Below are 21483 nucleotides of genomic sequence, written 5' to 3'. Positions count from 1 at the left end.
AGAAATAAGAATACAAAGTAAACACTGGATCCAATTGGCTAAGGATAGAAGTCAGTGGAGGGCTTTTGTGAACGCGACATTGAACCTTCGGATTCCATACGCCATGGAGCGAGAGAATATATTTATGTTAAGCACAATCGCACAACAACCATGAGTGAGTGGTTAGTTTTTGCACTTCTATCGGGAAGTCCGGAATTCAACCCCGAATTCGAACATTTTAATAAAAGTTTTTCTTAATTTCATCTGTGAGTGTAGAGATAGTGCGTGTACTGTGAATCCTGGCCGACTTCCTTTATCGTTTTTAAATCGTTGTTATTACTAATTACGAGCAGTGACGGATTTGCGAAGGGGTTAGGGTGGGAATGTCTTACAGATTGAAGCCTTTACCCTGAAATTACGGAATTTCTAAAACAATCGAAATATTTGTTATGTGTTTACTCATAAACTTCAAGCTCTCCTCAAATAAAAATTAGGTATTTTTAGAAAAACTAGACATTAATATAGAAAAACTCTCCCAAAATAGTTTTCTAAATCCGAAACTGATTATCAGTATAAAATGGTTTTCAAGGTTGTATCCAGAAGATTATTACTGAATACAAACAAAACGATATATTAGTTATGCCTACACTCATAAACTTCAAGCTCCTCCCAAATAAAAATTAGGAAATTTTAGAAAAACAAACATTAAGCAGAGAACCCCCCCCCCCAATTCTTTTCCGAATCCGCTACTGATTATGTCTATAAAACTGTATTCAAGGTTGTATCCGGAAGATTATTGCTAAATCATTGCACATCTACAGTATAACAAAAATGTGGAAGTACGCTCTGTGTAGATATACTGACAAACGTACGCTCTGACGGATATATTGAAAAACATAAGCTTAACTTATGTGCTAGAAGCTAGAGTAGGCCTACTAATCTGTAAGAAATGAAACACGGATGACTAAAAAGAAATGACGTAGAGAAGACGAAAGTGTCGATAACTCAGAAACTAAAATAAAGTTAAATATCCTGTACAACTGCCCTCAAGTACTACGTACTGTATGATTACTTTAATTCATAAAACATGTGCTCCATCCATCATGATGGTGAATTCCAGAACAAAATATGGTATTTAGGTCATGAAATCTTATTTAACTTTAGAGTATACTATTAGAAAGCTATCCAAATAGAAAAATCATGAAAATGAAAAAAGCCAAAATTTCCAAAATTATCATTTTTTTCCCCAAAAAAGCCGGCTTTTTATGTGCAAAAAACCATCGATCTAAAAAAAGCCGGCTTTTTTGCATCTCTAGTGCCATGTATTAACAAATATCTTATTTGAAATAATTTCAAATTAAACTAGCTGTGACTACATTACTTCAAAATTGAACTTCTGGAGTGCACAGTATGAGCGTAGCTCAAGGAAAGTAATCAATAAGAATGGTCTTTATTTGAAGCTCGGACCATCCACGTAGGAGTAACTTACATTAACCATTCACCTAACAGACAATGACGCACAGGGTTTGGCACTACTTTATCAGATGGTTCTATCAAATGTAACTTAATTAAAACAATAGTAACAAATTTTAAAGCTTTAAAAAGTGTCCTGAACAAGGGGAAGTTCATTATGCACATTGTAACTAAGTTACAAGAGGTTTACGTCCTATCTGAACGGCGCATTCACCGAGTCCACTTTTGGAATATCCCATTCAGTTAGCTTTCAACGTAGCTAAAGGAAACGTATGGGTAAATCCATGTGAAGTGGTCCAGAAAAGGAATAAGTCATTGCCCGACAATTTTTAAAAAATCTGATTTCTTATGTACAGGTAACTTATCATGTCGTTAGTTCAAAATTAGCATTATTTTAATTTTATTGGCTTTTGGTTTCGAGTGGCAGCCATAGTTGTTTTCGAAGATGTGCCATTTTGTGGTGTTGTAAGGGGTTACAGAATCTGAAATATCTCAGCCGCTAATTACCCTATCGATGTGAAACTAAAACCAAAATGTTCAGTAAGTTCTACACTTTAAGAGTGGATATTAGTTATTGTCATTCATAAATTATGAATGTGTAAAATTAAAATTTGAAAAAGTAGGTGATTGACGTTAAAAATCCTAACTTTGGCTACTTTTTCCTTTAAGAAGGGAAGGGGTCAGGAAGTTAAGCTTTACAGAATAAAAAGGTCTGATATGGTTCTTATCACTCACCAAGTTTCAACCCTTAGACGTGTCGTGTCCCCTATTTTTTGTAGAAATTATCAAAAATTCAGAAAAGTGGAAAAAGTGCATATTTCACAGGTATATATCTCTGGTGGGGGACCTGATAAAAATATACAATTCCTCCCCATAACAGGTTTACATGATATTATTCTACACCGAAAATTAGGAGTTTCAGATTAGACTATATGTACCTTTATTATGAACACGAAGTTATACCTATAAATAAGCATAGGCAGAAGTACGGATAAACGAGAGTTTATTGTATCTCCATAAATCGGTTGACAATGGATGAATAATGCATAGAGTGGTTAAGCACAACATACAAGAACAATACTGGCTCTTAAACAGTTTGTTCCACAAAAAGTTTGGATATTTGATCACACAACTGCGGAGTGATAGTTTGACACGACCCGTTGCTGTTGTAAGCTCATTGGGAGTAAGCTTTCGTAAAATGTTTTAGAAAGGTACCCATGTCTTGTCTCTTGAAATTTTGAATGAAGTTCGTGGTCCTGGGGGTTCGTAAAAATGCACTTTCACGTCATCATGTTCGATACTCACATCTTCAACAATTCCAATGTACCACTTTTCTTCATAAATACATGCAACTGTCACCTGTTTGAAGGCAGTGCAAGGACGCTTTTCTCACATTTACGTCCTGAAAGTCAGTAGAAACTGAAGTGCGAAAGCATCTAACTTTGGCGTTACCGAGAGGTACAAGTTATGGTATGAACGTGTTTTAGGAACAGGCAAACAAGTAGCAAATCTTCCTCGCAGTTCAGCTTCAGTTGACTACTTCCTCACTCCTGACATAAATGTACTTTATACCAGAAATGTTTTTTACACAATAATCATACATGTCCTGTGGAGATAAAATTTGATCATTACGTACCATCTGTAAACTCCTTTTGGTTACTATTCGCTTTGTCGTCCCTACTATTTCATCACAAGCATTTTTTCCATGACAGGAAGCAAAGAAGTGCCACTCCGCTTCAAGACCAAAATCATCTTTGTGATTACACAAATTGATGAAATTTTTCCTGTTCTTATAGTGCAGCGTTTCCCAACCGGTGTGCCGCGGCACACTGGTGTGCCGCGAATAGGCCGCTGGTGTGCCGCGAGGAAATCGAAACATAATTATTAATTCTATTGCAATTAAATTGCAAGACATTGTGTCTCACATTATATTTGTGAGGAAAAAGGTATATTTGTGTTTCAGATTACTTTGAGCGTCTACTATGAATCTATAATTTTAAGTTCCATACTGTGTTACTATTCTGTACATTTTTAATGTTAAAAAGGTATTTGTTATAATTGTTATCACCATTATTGCTTCTTTATCGTTGCAGACTATTTCGTAAGTTGAAATTTTAAAATATTATTCAATCATTTCGAGAAAGCAAACCTGCATACAAATTACTCTCATTTGTGTTTTAAAAGTACAAGAGATTTGTTTGTTCGTTCGTTATTTAGTGATCTTCTTTCTTAGTGAAAGGTTGGATACAATTTTCGAAAGAGAAAGTGTATTTTTATAGAGCTGACTCCTATATTTCAATGTAATTGTTTTCTATTTTTAAATTAGAATGAAAAATAAGCATAATGATCTACCACGGATTGAAACCAATGATCGAACTTTCTTGTCTGTGAAAAAGATATCAGTAATCACAGAAAAAAATACCAAGGTGTTTTATGTTTACAAATAATAATAATAATAATAATAATAATAATAATAATAATAATAATAATAATAATAATAATAATAATAATAATAATAATAATAATAATATCTATATAGTGTGCCGCGAGAATTCAAGTTACATTTGTAGTGTGCCGCAAGTTGAAAAAGGTTGGGAAACGCTGTTATAGTGACTTGCAGCCCCATTCGTGAAGTATATAATATGTGTCACGCAACGGAACATGTGACTTAACATCTGCAATCACATGACTTTGGAAGGTGTGGACTGCTGTGGTGGTATGTTCTAAATAATCACTGATAATACAAAGTCTTCTAGATTTTAAATCACCTTCCATCACTTGGTTTATAATAGTAAACAAATGGGTGAAGCGTTGCCTGTTTGTTCACCCAATGAAAACTTCGAATCTCGTCTTGAATAACGAATGAGAAGTTCTCTGAAAAATTAGCTAAAACAATGCATTAAAAGTGTGAAAGACTTTTTTTTTTTTTTTTTTTTTTTTGTCTGCAAGAAAACTAGATTTTACAATCTAGGTTTGTCTCCTTAAAGTGTAAGTACAACTCGTTCAAGGTACCAAGTAGTAACTGCTTCTGGTTGTGAACTTTAACGCCAATAATTCGGACAGATACATAGTCTTTTTTGCCAGGAAGGACCCTACTGTTTTCTTCACTTGTATAAAAATCAACAACTTTCTTCACAGTACTTTCATCAATAGCTTTACTACTACTTCTTTTACATACATCAGGCAGTATTCCTTGAGATTTCGTAAGTTCCCAAGCCAGTTTAACTAAACGTTCTGAAACATTAAATTCAGTACACACCATTTTTCTTGACCAAGATTCGGGTAGTAAGCTTATTTTCACTTGTTCTTCTTTCTCAGCAACAGTGCATTTCTGTTTCAATTTTTCGATGAACACTTCATATTCTTCGGCCAGCGACACTGAATGCATATTTTCTGTCGGTGATTCATCAGCAACTGAACTGTCAAAAGAAACTTCAAGACTTCTTTTCAATCCTGTACTCAATTGTTCTAACTTTTTGTGCATTGCTTTTGGTCTCTGTTCAACACTTAACTTCCTTATTTTCGAAGCAGGTGACACGCTTAATTTTGAACACGTTGCATTCAAAACTTCAATATTGTCTGATGGAAGGACAAAATCAGGTTCATTTCCTGATTCAACACTATTGTTTTGATTTTGCTTTTTTCTTGTACAACAAAGATTTTTGTGTAGTATGTAGCACATGATTATTTTCCAGGAATCAGATCTACTGCATAATTCTTGTCCTTTAGTAAATGTGCACTCGAAATTTCTGAAAATCCTTTGGTTATAGTTTTTTTATGGATTTTTAGAGGGTCGCAACACGAATTACCAAAAAGATGATGGTACTTCCGAGAAAACTTTACTCCATGGTAGTTGCATATGTTTGCAATGCCACTGCTTGTTCGCATTAGCAGAAGATTTCTCTTCTCTTCACTGAAGTCACTAAGAGACGTAATGCATTGCTACCGGCCCATACATACATTTATGACATTCTTCACCAATACATTTGCCTACATCACATTCCTTTTTCTACACTAATTTGATGCAGTATTAATACAGAGATCTGCAGAAACACAACCGTCTTCTTGCGCTATAAGCATCTGAGTAAAGTACCAGCAGTGAATTCCTATTTGATGCATGTCTGAACAAAATTGTGCATATTGAAACAAACACTCTGCTGAATTGTGTTTTCAGTACATTTGTTCTGTTTGCTTGTTAACAGGATAACACTTGTTCTTGTATGTTGTGCTTAACCACTCTATGCATTATTCATCCATTGTCAACCGATTTATGGAGATACAGTAAACTCTCGTTTATCCGTACTTCTGCCTATGCTTATTTATAGGTATAACTTCGTGTTCATAATAAAGGTACATATAGTCTAATCTGAAACTCCTAATTTTCGGTATAGAATAATATCATGTAAACCTGTTATGGGGAGGAATTGTATATTTTTATCAGGTCCCCCACCAGAGATATATACCTGTGAAATATGCACTTTTTCCACTTTTCTGAATTTTTGATAATTTCTACAAAAAATAGGGGACACGACACGTCTAAGGGTTGAAACTTGGTGAATGATAAGAACCATATCAGACCTCTTTATTCTGTAAAGCTCAACTTCCTGACCCCTTCCCTTCTTAAAGGAAAAAGTAGCCAAAGTTAGGATTTTTAACGTCGATCACCTACTTTTTCAAATTTTAATTTTACACATTCATAATTTATGAATGACAGTAACTAATATCCACTCTTAAAGTGTAGAACGTACTAAACATTTTGGTTTTAGTTTCACATCGATAGGGTAATTAGGGGCTGAGATATTTCAGATTCTGTAACCCCTTACAACACCACAAAATGGCACATCTTCGAAAATAAATATGGCTGCCACTCGAAACCAAAAGCCAATAAAATTAAAATAATGCTAATTTTGAACTAACGACATGTTAAGGTAACAGCACACAAAATATCAGAATTTTTAAAAATTGTCGAGCAACATGCATTGGACCACTTGATATGGATTTACCCGTATGTGAACGAGTACATAGAGTTCTCCGTAGCAGAATGGGTAAAGTCATGGTTCGATAACTCCAAGGTTCGTGGTTCGAACCCCGTCTCGGAAGCTGCAGATTTTTTAAATTCTTAATTCCTCAGTTCTCAAGATCTTTCTCCCCCTTCGTTATCATGTGCTGCTCCAAAAAGATTTCTCCACCTTAATTCGACAACTGCCTAATGTGATCCTCGCAGTTCGAAACTTCTCTTCTTCTGTTCACAAAATCACAATTTTCGTCATAATACGAATGTTGTCAGATCATTTTTTCCCCAATTCTAAATCTATGTATATAAATCATCCCTCTCTGTCTCCATACTTGAATATCTCTCTCTCTCTCTCTCTGTCTCTCTCTCAATGTCGCCCAGGAACTCATATGGCTTGAGATCAAACCTTCGACTCTTGAAACCAAACGTAAGCTCTCTAGCAATGTGCTATCGTAACTCTATAGGTTTGTTGCTAAAAGCAATGTCTTTTAGATTTTAATCGGGGATGGGGGTAGATTCTCCGCGACATAAGATTTTCACTTTTTATCAGTGTATTATTATACATTTGATCAAACAATATATATTTATGAAGCTCAAGGTAGGGGGAATTACACCCTCCTGTCCTGCCCAAATGACCCTCCTGAAACATTTGCTTGCATTTACTGAAAAGAAATGAAATGAATCATTGAATAACACTTATTTCTGTCAGTAGATATTTTAGAGCTCTGTGCGTGCATTACAGACCTTAGGAAGCACAAAACCTACTGCCATTATTGCCAATTTCATGGATGATCTCAACGAAAATGTGTATGCAAACAATATACACAACATAAGGGAATACGCTTTTCTCTTCTCTGTGAAAAATCAGATTAAAGGGCAGAACTCTCTTTGGAAAAATTTGGAGTCAGCCTTAAATAGTATATAAAAAAAACTATATCCAATTCACATGAAACTTGGTGCAAACACAGTAAATATAAATAAGGGATAATGTTTATTTTCAATTTCTGTGAAAACCGGTGAGAGTTAATAGCCCTTCTTGAAATATTTTACAGCTAAATCCGAAAATGGTAGAACAACATCCGTAATTCAATTGAATGTTCGTACATACATACCTTACAGCAGTGAAATAAGATAATACGAACTTTTTATTATTATTATTATTATTTAATGCGAAAAGCTAGTTTAAGGTGGCGAAATCCCATTCAAAAAATTTTAAAGGCACCGTCAGAAACGCTGAAACACGCTTAATACTTCGCATATACATATTAACGATAAAATAGAAACACTTTTTTTTCTTTTCTGCGAAAACCTACGAAAGGGGGCAAGGACACCTCTGGAAAAATTTTGCAGTTAACTCCTAAAATGGCAGAATATGTCCAATTCATTTGAAAGTACGTGCACGTCTAGCATCTAACAATAAAATAGTAGTTTTCTTTTACCTTAGTAAAATAAGTAAAGTGGCAGAATCCCCATCGAATTATTTTATAGAATTGCCGAATATATAAACATGCATTGTTAACTTGCAATTTCTACATATACTATTAATACACTAGCTGAAGAGAAATGAATCCAGGAGTCAGCCCTAGATTCAGAATTCCTCTGGAAGACCATGGAAGAATTTTATATTATGAAGATTTTAGTTTTGTCTGTTTTACACAAAATGAAGTACCAACATTCCTATTTCTGTGGTACTTTATTTACAGTATAGTATAATCTTGACAGATAAGGAGCCAATTTGTAGCTATTATTATATTAGGATATCTTCAAGATTTTACTTTAAGTTCGTTATTTTTAGGAAAAACGAAATACTATATTATTCTCTAAGGCTGCTAAGCTCTTTGATTTATCGAGAAGATTCACTCCTTGCGACAGTGTTCCTGTCCTGGACTAGTTACCATGCTTAAATGCATGATAACAAACATTTGGGACACCTTCGGTTGGGTTCAGAAAAATAAGAAGACATGATTAAAGCATATTTATTTTCGTTAAAAGAGCCAATACTAACACATTAATTAAATGAACAAATTTACATGTCCTTGCGTTTTAAAACAATGTATTCACAAACAAAAATTCTATAAGTGTATTCGATGGTATTCTCTAACTGTATTCTTAGTGAAATAAGTACTTTTTCGCCTTCCTTTTAATCTTTAACAAAAATAAAGAACAAAATAATAAACCAATTCACACCCAAATCTGATTTTCTTTTTCATAGTTGGTCTCCCACAATGAATACGGTAGATGGTATAAAACTGTTAAGAATAGTAAACACTATTGAAATACTGTTAATTTACAGAAGACTGGGAATTTATACAAAATAACGGTAATCATGAATCTATAAGCTTCAAAAGATTTATTTTAGATTCTTACAGTACTACATAGAGTCTAGGAGTACATGCAGTATCACAAACATATTTTGATATGTTTTTTAAGAAACATTTAAAATTTTACTGTAAAGATTGCTCGCATTTTTTTTTTTTTTTTTTTTAAGTTCACAAGTTCGTAATACATAGCGCCATCCAGTAACGGGAAACATATTTGGAAGGAGCTGAGATAATGAACTTCTTTATAATTATTAAAATGTAGTTGGATGGGTTATGAGCTCTAAAACAGTTTTGTTACGTAACGATAGGTTCGATCCCCCTCATCTACACCTTTGCTACGCTACTAGTTATAAAGAAACTAGGCCATTTTTCGTAAATTTCCCCAATTTTAGTTTGTGTTTCTGTTTATATGAAGTATCCACTAGGTTTACAGGTTCTATTCCGTCCATCAGGTCTAACGGGTCAAACGATCCAAAGGAGTCAAATTGTCCAAACGAGCCAAACAGGTCAAACGATCCATACGAGTCTAACGGGTCAATTGGTCAACTCGCTTCGTACGAGTAAAGCTGCAATATCGATCCAACAGACGAGCGAGCGAGCGGTCCAAAATCGGTTTCATTTTCTAAGCATTAGTCCTGACCGTTTACAACTACAGATCTATTTTTCACTGAAGAGATAATCTAATGCAAGAAACCTTCCTGGTTGTTCCATACACTCAGTGACTTGCATACCTTTAAACAGCGACACTTATTGGCCGGTGTCAACTTATGTGGTCATGAGTCCAACATTTTCACCTTACCGATTGCGCGGAGCTGTGAATGACAGTGGCATGTTGTGTACCAAATTCATCTGCAATTGCAAGAACACTTTTCCGAGAAAGCTCACTACCGTGGTCCTGGGGAGCTCATCAGAGCATGCTGCTACTCTGTGGCCGCGAGATCCATGTTTTTAATGCTGTCACTGGCACGAAATTTTACAAATCAACGACATATGGTGCGTTCATTCACTACTCCTGGATCAAATCTTTTTTTTTTTTTTCCGCGGCTTGATGTGCACAATGTCCCAATTTGAACCTTTTAAGAAAGACCAGTTGCATTTTTATTATCCATGGTGCGCTTTCACACGATCCTGTTCAGCGACAAGCTGCTTCCTTGCCTGTTTCCTGAACATGTACGGAATTTATACGTCGTACGCGTGACTTGTATTTATTGAATAGCTGAGTTGAAAAGGGTTGTTTTTCACCAAACCTAAAATCCAGTATTTCAATCGCACTCAATCGCTATGATGATCTATACTGAATTAAATTGTGAAGAATCAAGCGATGAAATAATCCCTTTTAAAAAATTCGCAGCAATTTTCGTGTAAAAATTACTAGATTTCGATATCACATTATTGGAAAAAATGAAATGAAATCTTTGAATTTTACGTCCCACGGTTATGCCGGTTAGGCTAAAGGAGACGGTGATGATGAGTAATGAATGAAATGGTGCAATTAAGAAAGTGGGAGGAAACGGGAGAACCCCGAGGAAACCCACGCACACGATGTTTGTCCACCACAAAGTTCACTTGGCGGGGGCTGGGATCGAACCCGGAACCCCAAGCACCAGAGGTGAACGCTCTATCACTGAGCCACCGCTGCCCCTCACATTAATGTTGGCCGGATATCACCGATTTAAAAAAGATGCTGCAAGATAATTTTCGTTTTTATGCGATATGGTCCTTTTTTTTTTAGGCTTCATAATCATCTCCACTACTTGGATTAAAATCAATCAAAGGCTAGAGATTGAATTTATCCTCCCTCCAAGTTTTATACGTACATACATACATACATACATACATACATATATTATATATATATATATATATATATATATATATATATATATATATATATATATATATATATATATATATATATATATATATATATATATATATAACTCTTTTCCAGATTAAAAATATGCTAAAATTGTGTCTTGACTTTGACACAATATGATGTATATCCAACGACTTTTTCAGGCTCTTGTAAATCCGTTTTGAAATCACTCAAAATTTATCAGTTTATCTCTTTCTTTGTATGATTATAAAATATACATTCTACAAGTGGTGTACGCAAAGAGGTGTGCCGGGTTTCAAACTTCACCACCTGAACAAGATACGGAGAAAGAATCTATTATGTTAAGATATGCACGCAAAATCATACGTACCTGAAAAGATTACATTGAATGTCCTCCTAATGAAATATGTATAAGCCACTGAGTTCTATATAATCTTCATAAGAAATAATCATTTTATTTTGGTGGAATGCAGTGATTTTTTTCTGAAGAATCCTAATCATTTATTCTGGGTCCAATGATTGAGTCTAGGTCTAGATTGAAATAGGTCAATAATGGTAGAGCGAGCCCCCTTCCATTTTAAATAAAATACGTTCCGTGAAATTTTTGTTAATAACAGAAAGCTTAATATTTTTATAAAGCCTAATATGTATTTTGCTCGTGTTATTATTGTAATGTAGTATATTATTATTATTGAAGCCTTTCTAGAGCAATAAGAACATTTTCTTCATTATGGAAACTTCTTAAAATATACCTTTCTATTTCATCCGCTGTACTATTGTGATCTTTTTAATACAATTTCTTGTTACAAGTTTCAAGTAAGAAGACTACCAGTATTCGAGCGCTATAGGAGGACAGCTGACCTAAGCCTGTCAATCAGTCAATTGACTTCACAACCGCTTTCAATCCTTCCTATGAATGGAATGTAGAGTTCCTTCTAAATATGTTTACATTTGACTGCAGGTATTTGGCCTTGGTTCTATCATACTAAAGAGTATTTTATCTTGAAACCTTAATTTCAATTCAGTACTACAGAGGGAGGATTTGCAATCTCATTCACGAGAACCTTTTGCTAGCATCACCTATTACCTTAACATTTTAGCTGGGAGCGCTAGTGTTGTGTTTACCGCAGCTACTGGAGATAAGGAAGCGGAGAGTCTTACTGTTCCAGTGTATCCAATGATTTTCAAAGTTACAGTTTAGATGTAAAAATAGCCTAATCTGTTTGCACTTAATAAAGAACGCTATAAATTATATAGTTGTTATTGAATGTAGAAATGGTTACCATTCCTGCAGTAATAAAGATGTACTGTGGACAGTAGCGTAGCTAGAATTTTTTTTTCAGGGGGGCCAATGAAGGGCCCAAGAAAATTTTGAGGGGGCCATCTCCAAATATATCAAATATATATATATATATATATATATATATATATATATATATATATATATATATATATATATATATATATATATGCGTGTGTGTGTGTGTGTGTTTTCAAGGTAAATGTTTGCATTTTTGTTCTTCATGATTTTACTCTTTTACAGTGAATATGTAAGAATTTACTACCTCAAACAACTAGGATACATTGATACAATTGGTTGCTAATATAAGTAAGTAGTTATTTTATCATTGCGTTTAAAATATGTGGAGCTGGTTGATTTAAGTGGAAGCAGAGAAATACACTTTTACAGGTAAAGAAAATAACTTATAGGTTCATGCATCTACTTAAAAGAGAATCTTTCTATTCTTGTGGACAGCAGCTAACTTACCAACAACTTCTTCAAGATCTAACGATTTAAAAATTTTCTTCAATATAAAGTAATCTTAAGTTTTTCAAGCTATCATCAGTCACTGAATTGCGTATATGTCTTTAATCTTTTCAAATATGAGAATGGCCCTTCACATACCACTAGAAACTGATATAGTCACAGAGATTATATCTAGCTTGTAGGCTTCTAGGAATGCATTTTTGTAGACACAAAAAAAATCAATGAAATTCATCAGGATATTAACTTTGGTTTTCTCTCGTCTTCGTTCAAATTAAAGCTGTGTCCAACCCTCAGAATGCGTTGGGATTTCCATATATAATAACATGGCATATTTCTTTCCAAAATATTATGAAAACTATTTACTTTATGCATTTCAAAATTCGTCCAAATGTTTGTTAGTATTAATATGGCATGTTTACTTTTACTTTTTCTTGCTAGGGTAATATTAGAACGCGTTAATTAAAAATTAATTTTCTTCCATTTAAAAGCTGTGTAAGACAATGGCTGCATTTTGCAACAGCGCAGAACAGCAGGTAGGAGACTAGGCAGGTAGGTAGGTTTCTTTCATTTTATGTCCCCCACTAGGTCACGTGCGCGAACTTTGGGTTGTCTCCGGAGATGAAGAAACCAATGGAATGCAGATGGACAGCAGATAAAAACAAAGTCTGTTTTCTCTTTCTTCACAGATTTTCAAGATTCTATTGATTCTACATAAACATCTCCACGAATAGTTACCTGTTGAGGCCTATTGGAGCTAACGACGTACGAAAGTTTCGGAAAATCTGTCTATGTTCATTTCAAGTGAGGGAAGTGTTCATTTATACAAGTAGTTTTGAACTGTATAGTGTAGAGTAAACTAGCTTATTTGTCGCATCAACTGACAAACGTTTACACAGAAATCGAAAAAGATTTATGCTGTTGTGATGTATAGCGAGCTGCAAAATAGTTAATATATGTGTAAGAAGAAAACGATCGAGAACTGCTTTTCCATATACAGTGAAACCTGTCAACTTGGCCACCTCTCTAAGTTGGCCACCAGCTTATCTTGGCCTAGTTCGTCTTGAACCTGCATTTTTCCATAAGACATTCGTTACTTACTACTCTATAAGTTGGCCACCTGTCTATCTTGGATGTTGGCCACACTGAAGCAGTGTTTACCCTATAATGGTAATGATAAATTTACCTGCGTATCTTGGCCACGAAAAATACAGTTTTGTTATTTTTCTTAACTCTTTCGAATTCCCATATGAGAGACAGACGTTCTGTATTTGTGACTGGACACAAAGAAGCATAGATTCGCACGATTTGTTCTTGGAGGTCAATGGCCAGAACACTACCCCCATAAAAGAGTGGTGAAGGAAGATGCGAATAAGAAAAGGCACGTACAGGAATTCAGGACATGGTTGTACGTATTTGTTTACTCTGTTGTTTTGGTAAAACCATTAGCTATATCGGCTCCTTTCATCAGTGGGAAGCTTTAGTAATTTCGGAAAATTCTCAAGGTTAAAGCTCAATTGTCATTTATTGGCACCTGACTGCATGTCATAAGGTAGCGGAGGTTTCGAGATATGAATTCCCTCAAGATTTTCTCAAAACATGTTTTGCTCCGAGGGAAACACTTCTAGCTCATTAACAAGAGGTAGTTAACTACAATATTAGAATGTGCATATCTGCCAAAAACAAGTCATATAAATTGCATATGAATTTCTCAATTTATAACTTAGCTTTTCTTGTTTTCAATCAGAATAACTCAGTGTGTTATAATATCAATTTCAATAAACTGTGTACATACACTTCTATTTCATGGTTGTTTGTGTTATTGTGTTTTCAATCCGAATAATCCAATGTACCAGACTAGATTTCAGGAAGAGAAAGGTATGCATATATATTAAACATACTATCAAGAGCGACGATCCTGGGGAACCGAGGGTGCCCGGGCCCCCCAAAGCTCATGTGGCCCCTATTTTATTTATGAGTATACAATATTTGGTATAATTTGAGTGCAATTTGTCATAAAATCTTCATATAATATATACCTTCTGCATCTGAATGGGCCTCCCAAATTTACAGAGAAATCGGCGCTCTTGCATACTATAGTAATATTTTCTAGTACTGTATATTTCTATGATTACTCTATATACATTATTTATAAGTAGCTGTCGTGTCACTGCTTATTAAAATTTTACTATCAAGTAATACTAGAAATCCTATTCTAAAAATACACAAATCACACAAATACACAAATTTTCTGTAAGTTGGCCACTTTTCGATGGAACCGACGGTGGCCAACATAGACAGGTTTCACTGTATCATATCGTTTATGCTCTATGAACATCAATATTGAAACCGGAAATAGTAGTAAATTTCTACCAGTTTTGGTTTTCAATAAAGAGATAGGATTGGAGATGGTGCATTTTCTAGAGACGTTGAATCAATTCCCTAAAACCGCTTGTCGCTAGGTAATATAGTTTTTCATTTATGGCCCGTTAAGTGGTCCATCTCTATTACTTCCGATTTATATAGAAGATTGACGGACGAGATGGAACCTATTCTTAGGACGCTAAATCGATTCCAGAAAACCCTTCTCGATATCTCTTGCCGCTTTTGGTGTGATACCTGTTAACAGACAGACGAACATAGCCGTTCTATTAGACTTTCGAAACCTTTGCAGAGAATAGTTTGGAAGTTTAATAAACCCAGGTAGAAGAAACAGTATTCATCAAATCTATTTTCGTGCAGATGAATATATGGGAATTTCAAAGATTTTTTTACATAAGTTATTATGCCCTAAAGAATAACGGGGACCGCGGTGGCTCAGCGGTAGACTGCTCACCTCTGGTGTATGTGCTCCGGGTTCGATCCCAGATCGCACCAAGTGGGTTTTGTGGTGGATAAACATGTTTGTGAGTTTTCTCATTTTCTTCCACTTTCTTCATTCCACCATTTCATTCATTCTCATCATCACCGTCTCCTTTAGCCTAGTCGGCATAATTGTGGGACGTAAAACGCAAAGATTTCACTTCATTTCTAAATAATAACCTAATGCATTCTACAGTGTTCTGTTCTTGGCTAATGCCCCAATAATAGCACCAGGTTGAAGAAACACTTGTAGATTGATATGCCACAAAATCGATTATTGTTCATGTCAAAAAAAATGTTGCACCAATACTTGCCAGGTAATCACTACAAGCAAGAATCTACCTATTTTGTTCAAATAGTGTTCTCATGAGACGAGACGAAAAGTAAGGTTCTCTCGTCTCGTCTCCTAAGTTTAATAGGTCTCGTCACGTCCCGATCCTCGAAGATTTCTTTCGCTCTTGTCTTGACATTTTATTGTTCTGTTTTGGTAATTTATGTTTTTAAGAAATTATGCCCTAATTTTTCTTAATTTCATCTGGAAGCATCACAACCGTTCCTCGTCACGATTGGTCCATGAATAATGTGGTATAATAACATTTAAACCATACTTATTATTGGTCTAAATTGTGTAACGATTTGCATATTTTAAACGTAGATAAATGCTCTTCATTGCTTTCGTATCATCATTTTACCAATTTGTAGGTTTTTACATATGAATCATGTAACACTAAAACACTGTTTGAGATTAAAACTTGGGTGAATCAGTGCTATCCACGGGACTCAAGAAATTTCTCGTCTCGAAAACGAGACGATAATTGTTGTATTTCTTGCGCCGTCTCGAATTTAAAAAGATACTTCTCGTGTGGTTCTCGAGATTATAATCGATGAATTTCTGGTCTCGTGTCTAACAAACGTTTAGAATAGGATGAACTGGTGGACTTATGCGGGGATGCATCTGTAGGGAGCAGGCGCGTTAGCAAAGGTGGGTATGCGGGTAAACTAGAAGTTTATCCAATCATTATGTGAATAGAAATAAAAAAATACACACGTTTCGAATTGCTAAAATTTAAATATATCACAAATATCGACCAATATCCATTTTTTGTTTTTCTTACGTCATAGTGAAATATTGAACAGTATAAACTGCCAAAGCGCTTGTAGAGATGTACTTATAATATCGATTCAAATGTTATCATAACCCGAGGCATATTTAGGATCTTGTTTCGGAGGGGGAGTCTTAAGAACTAGTAAGAAGCACTTGTGTTGTACGTATAATGTGAAAAAAAAATAATAATGAAATTATTTCGGGGAGCTCTTGAGCCCGAAAGCCTCCTAAATGCGCCACTAACCAAAACATATTTGTTATTATTATTAGAGCATAAATGTAAATTATCCTTCATAATATTACTAATGGAGCAAACTTTTCAGTGCTGTATCTCAGTTACATAAGTTACACGTTATCCAGGTATTCGCCAGGCGAAATTGTAGGCCGCGAGATTTTGATTGAGATGTTTCACCCGCAAATCATCATCAGATCAAGTATTAACTCTCTTCTAATGGATGGTCAACTACAAAATAGAAGTAGCCTACGCCTATGCACGAATGTGGATATATGGACTAATATAGCTTTCTGTGGATATACTTTTATTGAATCTTCGAACTACTCCAACATGGTATATGCCATCTCTACTTCTCCAAATGGATGCCTGCCTGAAAAAAGCATTAGAGTCTATAGTAAATATATCTATGAATCAAATACAATGGACACAAGCTAGTCTTCCAATTCGATTCGGAGGTTTGAATATCCGCAGAGTCTCCGACCTCAGCCTTCCAGCTTTTGTTTCCTCGTGTTATGGGGTGAGACCACTCGTCTCCAACATTCTTAACATTCCCGTTGATGATGTGGTCATTTATCACTTGATAGAGGCAATTGACGTATGGAAATTTTTATTTGGAGAAGATATGCCATCCACATTAGAAGTACAGAAAAGCTGGGACAAAATAATCTTAAAATCAATTATTGAACAAGAGTTACTTTTGGATAATGTATTTGATATAGCTCGCTTTAAGGCCTTACAAGAAAAAGAATCTGGCGCATGGTTGCAATCAATTCCATCGAGAAATATTGGAACTTTCATGGATAACAATTCTTTTCGTCTTTGTGTTGCTCTACGCCTTGGCATGAACATGTGTAAAAAATTTACATGCATTTGTCGGGAGCAAGTCAATGAAAAGTGTTTGCATCCATTGAGCTGTCCCAAAAGCGCAGGCAGAGTGTCCCGTCACGCTGAATTAAATGATATCCTAAAGCGTGCTTTGGCCAGCAGAGACGTGCCTTCAATTTTAGAACCATCAGGTTTATCAAGGGATGATGGGAAAAGACCAGATGGCATCACGTTAATTCCCTGGGAAAATGGGCAATGTCTAGTATGGGATGTCACTTGTGTTGATATTTTTGCAGCTTCTCATATCGTATCAACATCTAAGGAAGCTGGGAGTGCGGCAGAAACAGCGTGCAAACGAAAACATTTAAAATATAAATGCTTAAAAGAAGACCATTTTTTCATTCCCTTTGCTGTTGAAACAATGGGTGTTTTCAGCAAAGAGGCAAAGAATCTAGTGAAACAAATAGGTTCACAGTTGGTTGCGAAAACAGGAGATCCGCGGAGCAAACAATTTTTAATACAGAGACTCAGTTTAGCAATTCAGCGTGGAAACGCAGCTTGTATTTTTAAATCATTCCCCTCTACTCCTATTATGGAAGAAGTTTTTTATCTTAAATAGTTAATCCGTTCCACGCTAGCCACATCTACCATCAAGTACTGCTATATGAAGGTTCAATTATATCACATTGCACAGCACAGTGTTGCCTGGAATTTCGTATATTATGTAACGCATTGATTCTTTGTACATTATTTTGTATATTTCGGTTAACTTTTTATCTATGACAGGTTGAGGATTTTTCTTTTAATGTTTTGCATGTCTAATTTATTTTATGTTCTTTGGTTTGTCATTTAATTTACATTTTTATATTATGTATGTCCGTTTATAAATTTCCTTTTTGTTAAATTCTAAATGTAAAATAATTCGGTTAAGTTGACTATATACGTCCATATACTGTGTACTCGTGCAGGTTAATTATGATACATACTTTTATTGATTCAGTGCGATTTGTGATCATTCCAATTTGCGACAAGGTTCATGTATCGGCCAAATTTGATTGAAAATTTGATATTCCTCAGCCGAAAATAATAATACTAGCTTGCGACCAACCGGCAATTGGTTCTTTAAATGAATCAGGAGAGTAGAAATAATACACGTTGCCAGATATTTTTTCCCTAAAATTATGAAGTGTTATGAACTACATAGGGGAAACAATGATAAACATCTCTTTGTTTAAAAGTGACGTAATTGTAGATTCATAAAAGATGTAACTTTGACCAGGAAACTGAGTCCAAATATACTATATAACACAACACACACACATATTATACATATACAGTATGGCACTAAATTCGTTGTACAAAAGCAGAAGAGTGATCCCTGAGAGTAAAACAAACAAAAAAGTTCCAATAAACATAGGGCGAAAACCCCATCGTTTACGTGTTATAGCCTGTCGAAAACATGAAAAAAAAAAAAGAATTTTAAAGGTCCATAGCTCCAAAAGTATGGGACCTAACGTAGTCGGGTCAAGACTTCACTTAGGATCTTGTATGTGCCCTATACAAAAATACGTGTTTCAGAATCCTGAGGTGCTTCCACAACAATTTTTACAGTGCGAGTTTGACTACGGGCCTATGATATGAAGTACTCTCGAACTACCTCCATAAAAATTGTTGCGTGAGTACCTTAGGATTCTAAAACATGTATTTTTGGATAGAGCACATACTAGTTCCTAAGTGAAGTCTTGACCCGGCTATAGTTTTGGAGCTATGAACTTTTAAAATTCATTTTTTCATGTTTTCGGCAGCCTATAACACGTAAAGCATGAAGTTTTCGCCCTATGTTTATTGGAACTTTTTTGTTTGTTTTACTCTCAGGAATCACTCCTCTGCTTTTGTACAAAGAATTTAGCGCCAATTTACAGAATATATATAAAATTCTGTAAATCAAGTTTTCAGTCAAAATCAAGTGAAAAATATTTCACTTCCTTATCTTTGGAATACTACTATCGGATCCAAATGATCTAGACCCTCAGAAATATTGTAATATTTATTTATTTATTTATTTTGTATATGCCTATTAACGTTATGCACACGCCCCAGATATTTCTTTGAAAGTTTTATTTTTTAAAGTTATATTCCTTATTTTGGAAAGGAAAATATTGATGATAATGCTTTTAGTTTTGCGATTTCTCTGACGTGTCTCCTTTCTTCACCACGCAAGAATCAAGATTTAGGATCAAAAATAGTTGAAATAGGAAAATAGGGAACGCTGTTTGACAAGAAGGCTTGTTACAAAATACAACTAAAAAGATATATAGATAGATAAGATTGTCTCATTTCTAACAGCATCCAGTCTTGTCTCCCGCAACCTTTTGTTCTTCCGACCATATGACCAGGTTGTCAACGAACATAACTTTGAAGATATGCATTCCCCGCATTTTTAGATAAACGATCTTATCTCATTTTGTAACTTGTTTCCCTCCCCTACCAACTTTTTGAAGATCACTAAGGGAACAATAGTGTGAATTGATCAGGAATCTGCACCTCCACGAACAGGAAAAGAAATCCTGCTTATATGCTTTCCAACGCTGTCATATTTATTTGTAAAAAGTAATATTAACGAACTATAAGAGCTAGATTAAAAATAAAAAAGTGAACATGTAGTATTGGGGTAGGCTAACATCTGGAGAAATTTTGAATTGCATAAGGCAAATAGTTTCCATAATATTTTGGAAAGAAGTTCACCATGTTATTACATAGGAATTGATGATCTCAGCTGGAAACGTTAGACACGGCCTTAATTGTGTTTGGGTGTATTTTGAGCTCGCATTTCAATATTTCCAGATCATTTCCATAATGCTGGGCCATAGGCTCCACAATGTTACAATTTAGAAAGTTTTCACTTTTTGGATGTAGAGTGCTGATTGATCTAATGATTTTGCTATATGATTCAAACGTTTTTCCGGCGCAGTGATTGCCTTATCAATACTAGGCACAAAAATGTCTCTTAGTATATTATCTTTAGAAAATTCCTGCTTCCAATGAAGGAAGAAATTAATCCAAAATGAATTTGTGATATTTCGATGGTGAAGTCTAGTTCGTTTCCACGAGGAACCCCCATAGTCTATCTGTTTTCGGTTCTGGAATTTCAAGACCATTTTCTTTGCATATCTCCAAATATTCTTGATAAATTTGATCGAATGTTGTTCGTTGGGAGTCATATTCTCCAGACCTCATCTTCGACAGCGTTTGAACTAGAGAGAGAATCAAATCTTCCGACATGTCTGCATCTACTTGAGACAGGGCGAAGCTCAAAATTATAGCATACAGCAGTCACCTCAAATTTTAGCAGCCCGAAAACATTCCCTCTCTTACACATCACACTAATTTTCCGGATGGAATGATGGAAGTAAATAAATATCACAAGTTCCAGATTTGTTTTAATACCGCATAATAATATAAATAGTTGTTTGGTAGATAAACTGTATTAATAATAATAATAATAATAATAATAAAGTAAAAAGTAACGGACAAAGACAAATGTTCTTAAGAGATAAATGTCGCAGAGAAACAGGAACTGAACTCTAAGAGGACACTGATTTACCGTCCCAGGACACTAAATTTTAAACCTTGCTCTTGAAACTTAAGATTCACTTTAAAGTAAATTGCCAATAATTATCATGTATTCTTAATATTTCAGAAAAATGTCTTGATTTCACGCTGAAAAAATATGGTAGCCTAATCAGTTACGAAATTAGACAGGGCAAATTTTACGATTAGCATCCCCTTACATCTACACCAATAAACACACATATTAGTTTGCTGGCGCCCGGGACAACTGCCCCGGTTGTATCATCTTCTTTTTAATTATCTTTGGTTACTTTTACCCTTGAGCTCTAAAACAGAGTATTGAATTTGTCTTTACTTCATAAATTGATGAAGTGAACACTCTTTGAAGCAAAAAGAGGAAATGTGTTTTTCTATCCCTAATATCAAACAGCGTTAGAACAGACATTTCAATCGGGACTCCTTACAGAAAAAGAACTTTCGTAAGGCGGGGCCTTTTT

At 35.0% G+C, this 21483-nt stretch overlaps 1 protein-coding gene across 6 annotated transcripts in view; it reads right to left on the bottom strand.

Annotated features, from left to right (window-relative positions):
* The window catches only part of LOC145664457 (JNK1/MAPK8-associated membrane protein), a 287534-nt gene that overhangs the window by 229576 nt on the left and 36475 nt on the right, over positions 1-21483 (bottom strand). The gene's annotated exons all lie outside the window — the stretch shown is intronic.

This window comes from Thermobia domestica, chromosome 11, assembly GCF_964235325.1.
Source record: "Thermobia domestica chromosome 11, izTheDome1.hap1.1, whole genome shotgun sequence".
NCBI classification, from domain to species: Eukaryota; Metazoa; Arthropoda; class Insecta; order Zygentoma; family Lepismatidae; genus Thermobia; species Thermobia domestica.
Note: the sequence above shows the minus strand (reverse complement) of the source record. Positions and strands in the feature narration are given on the sequence as shown.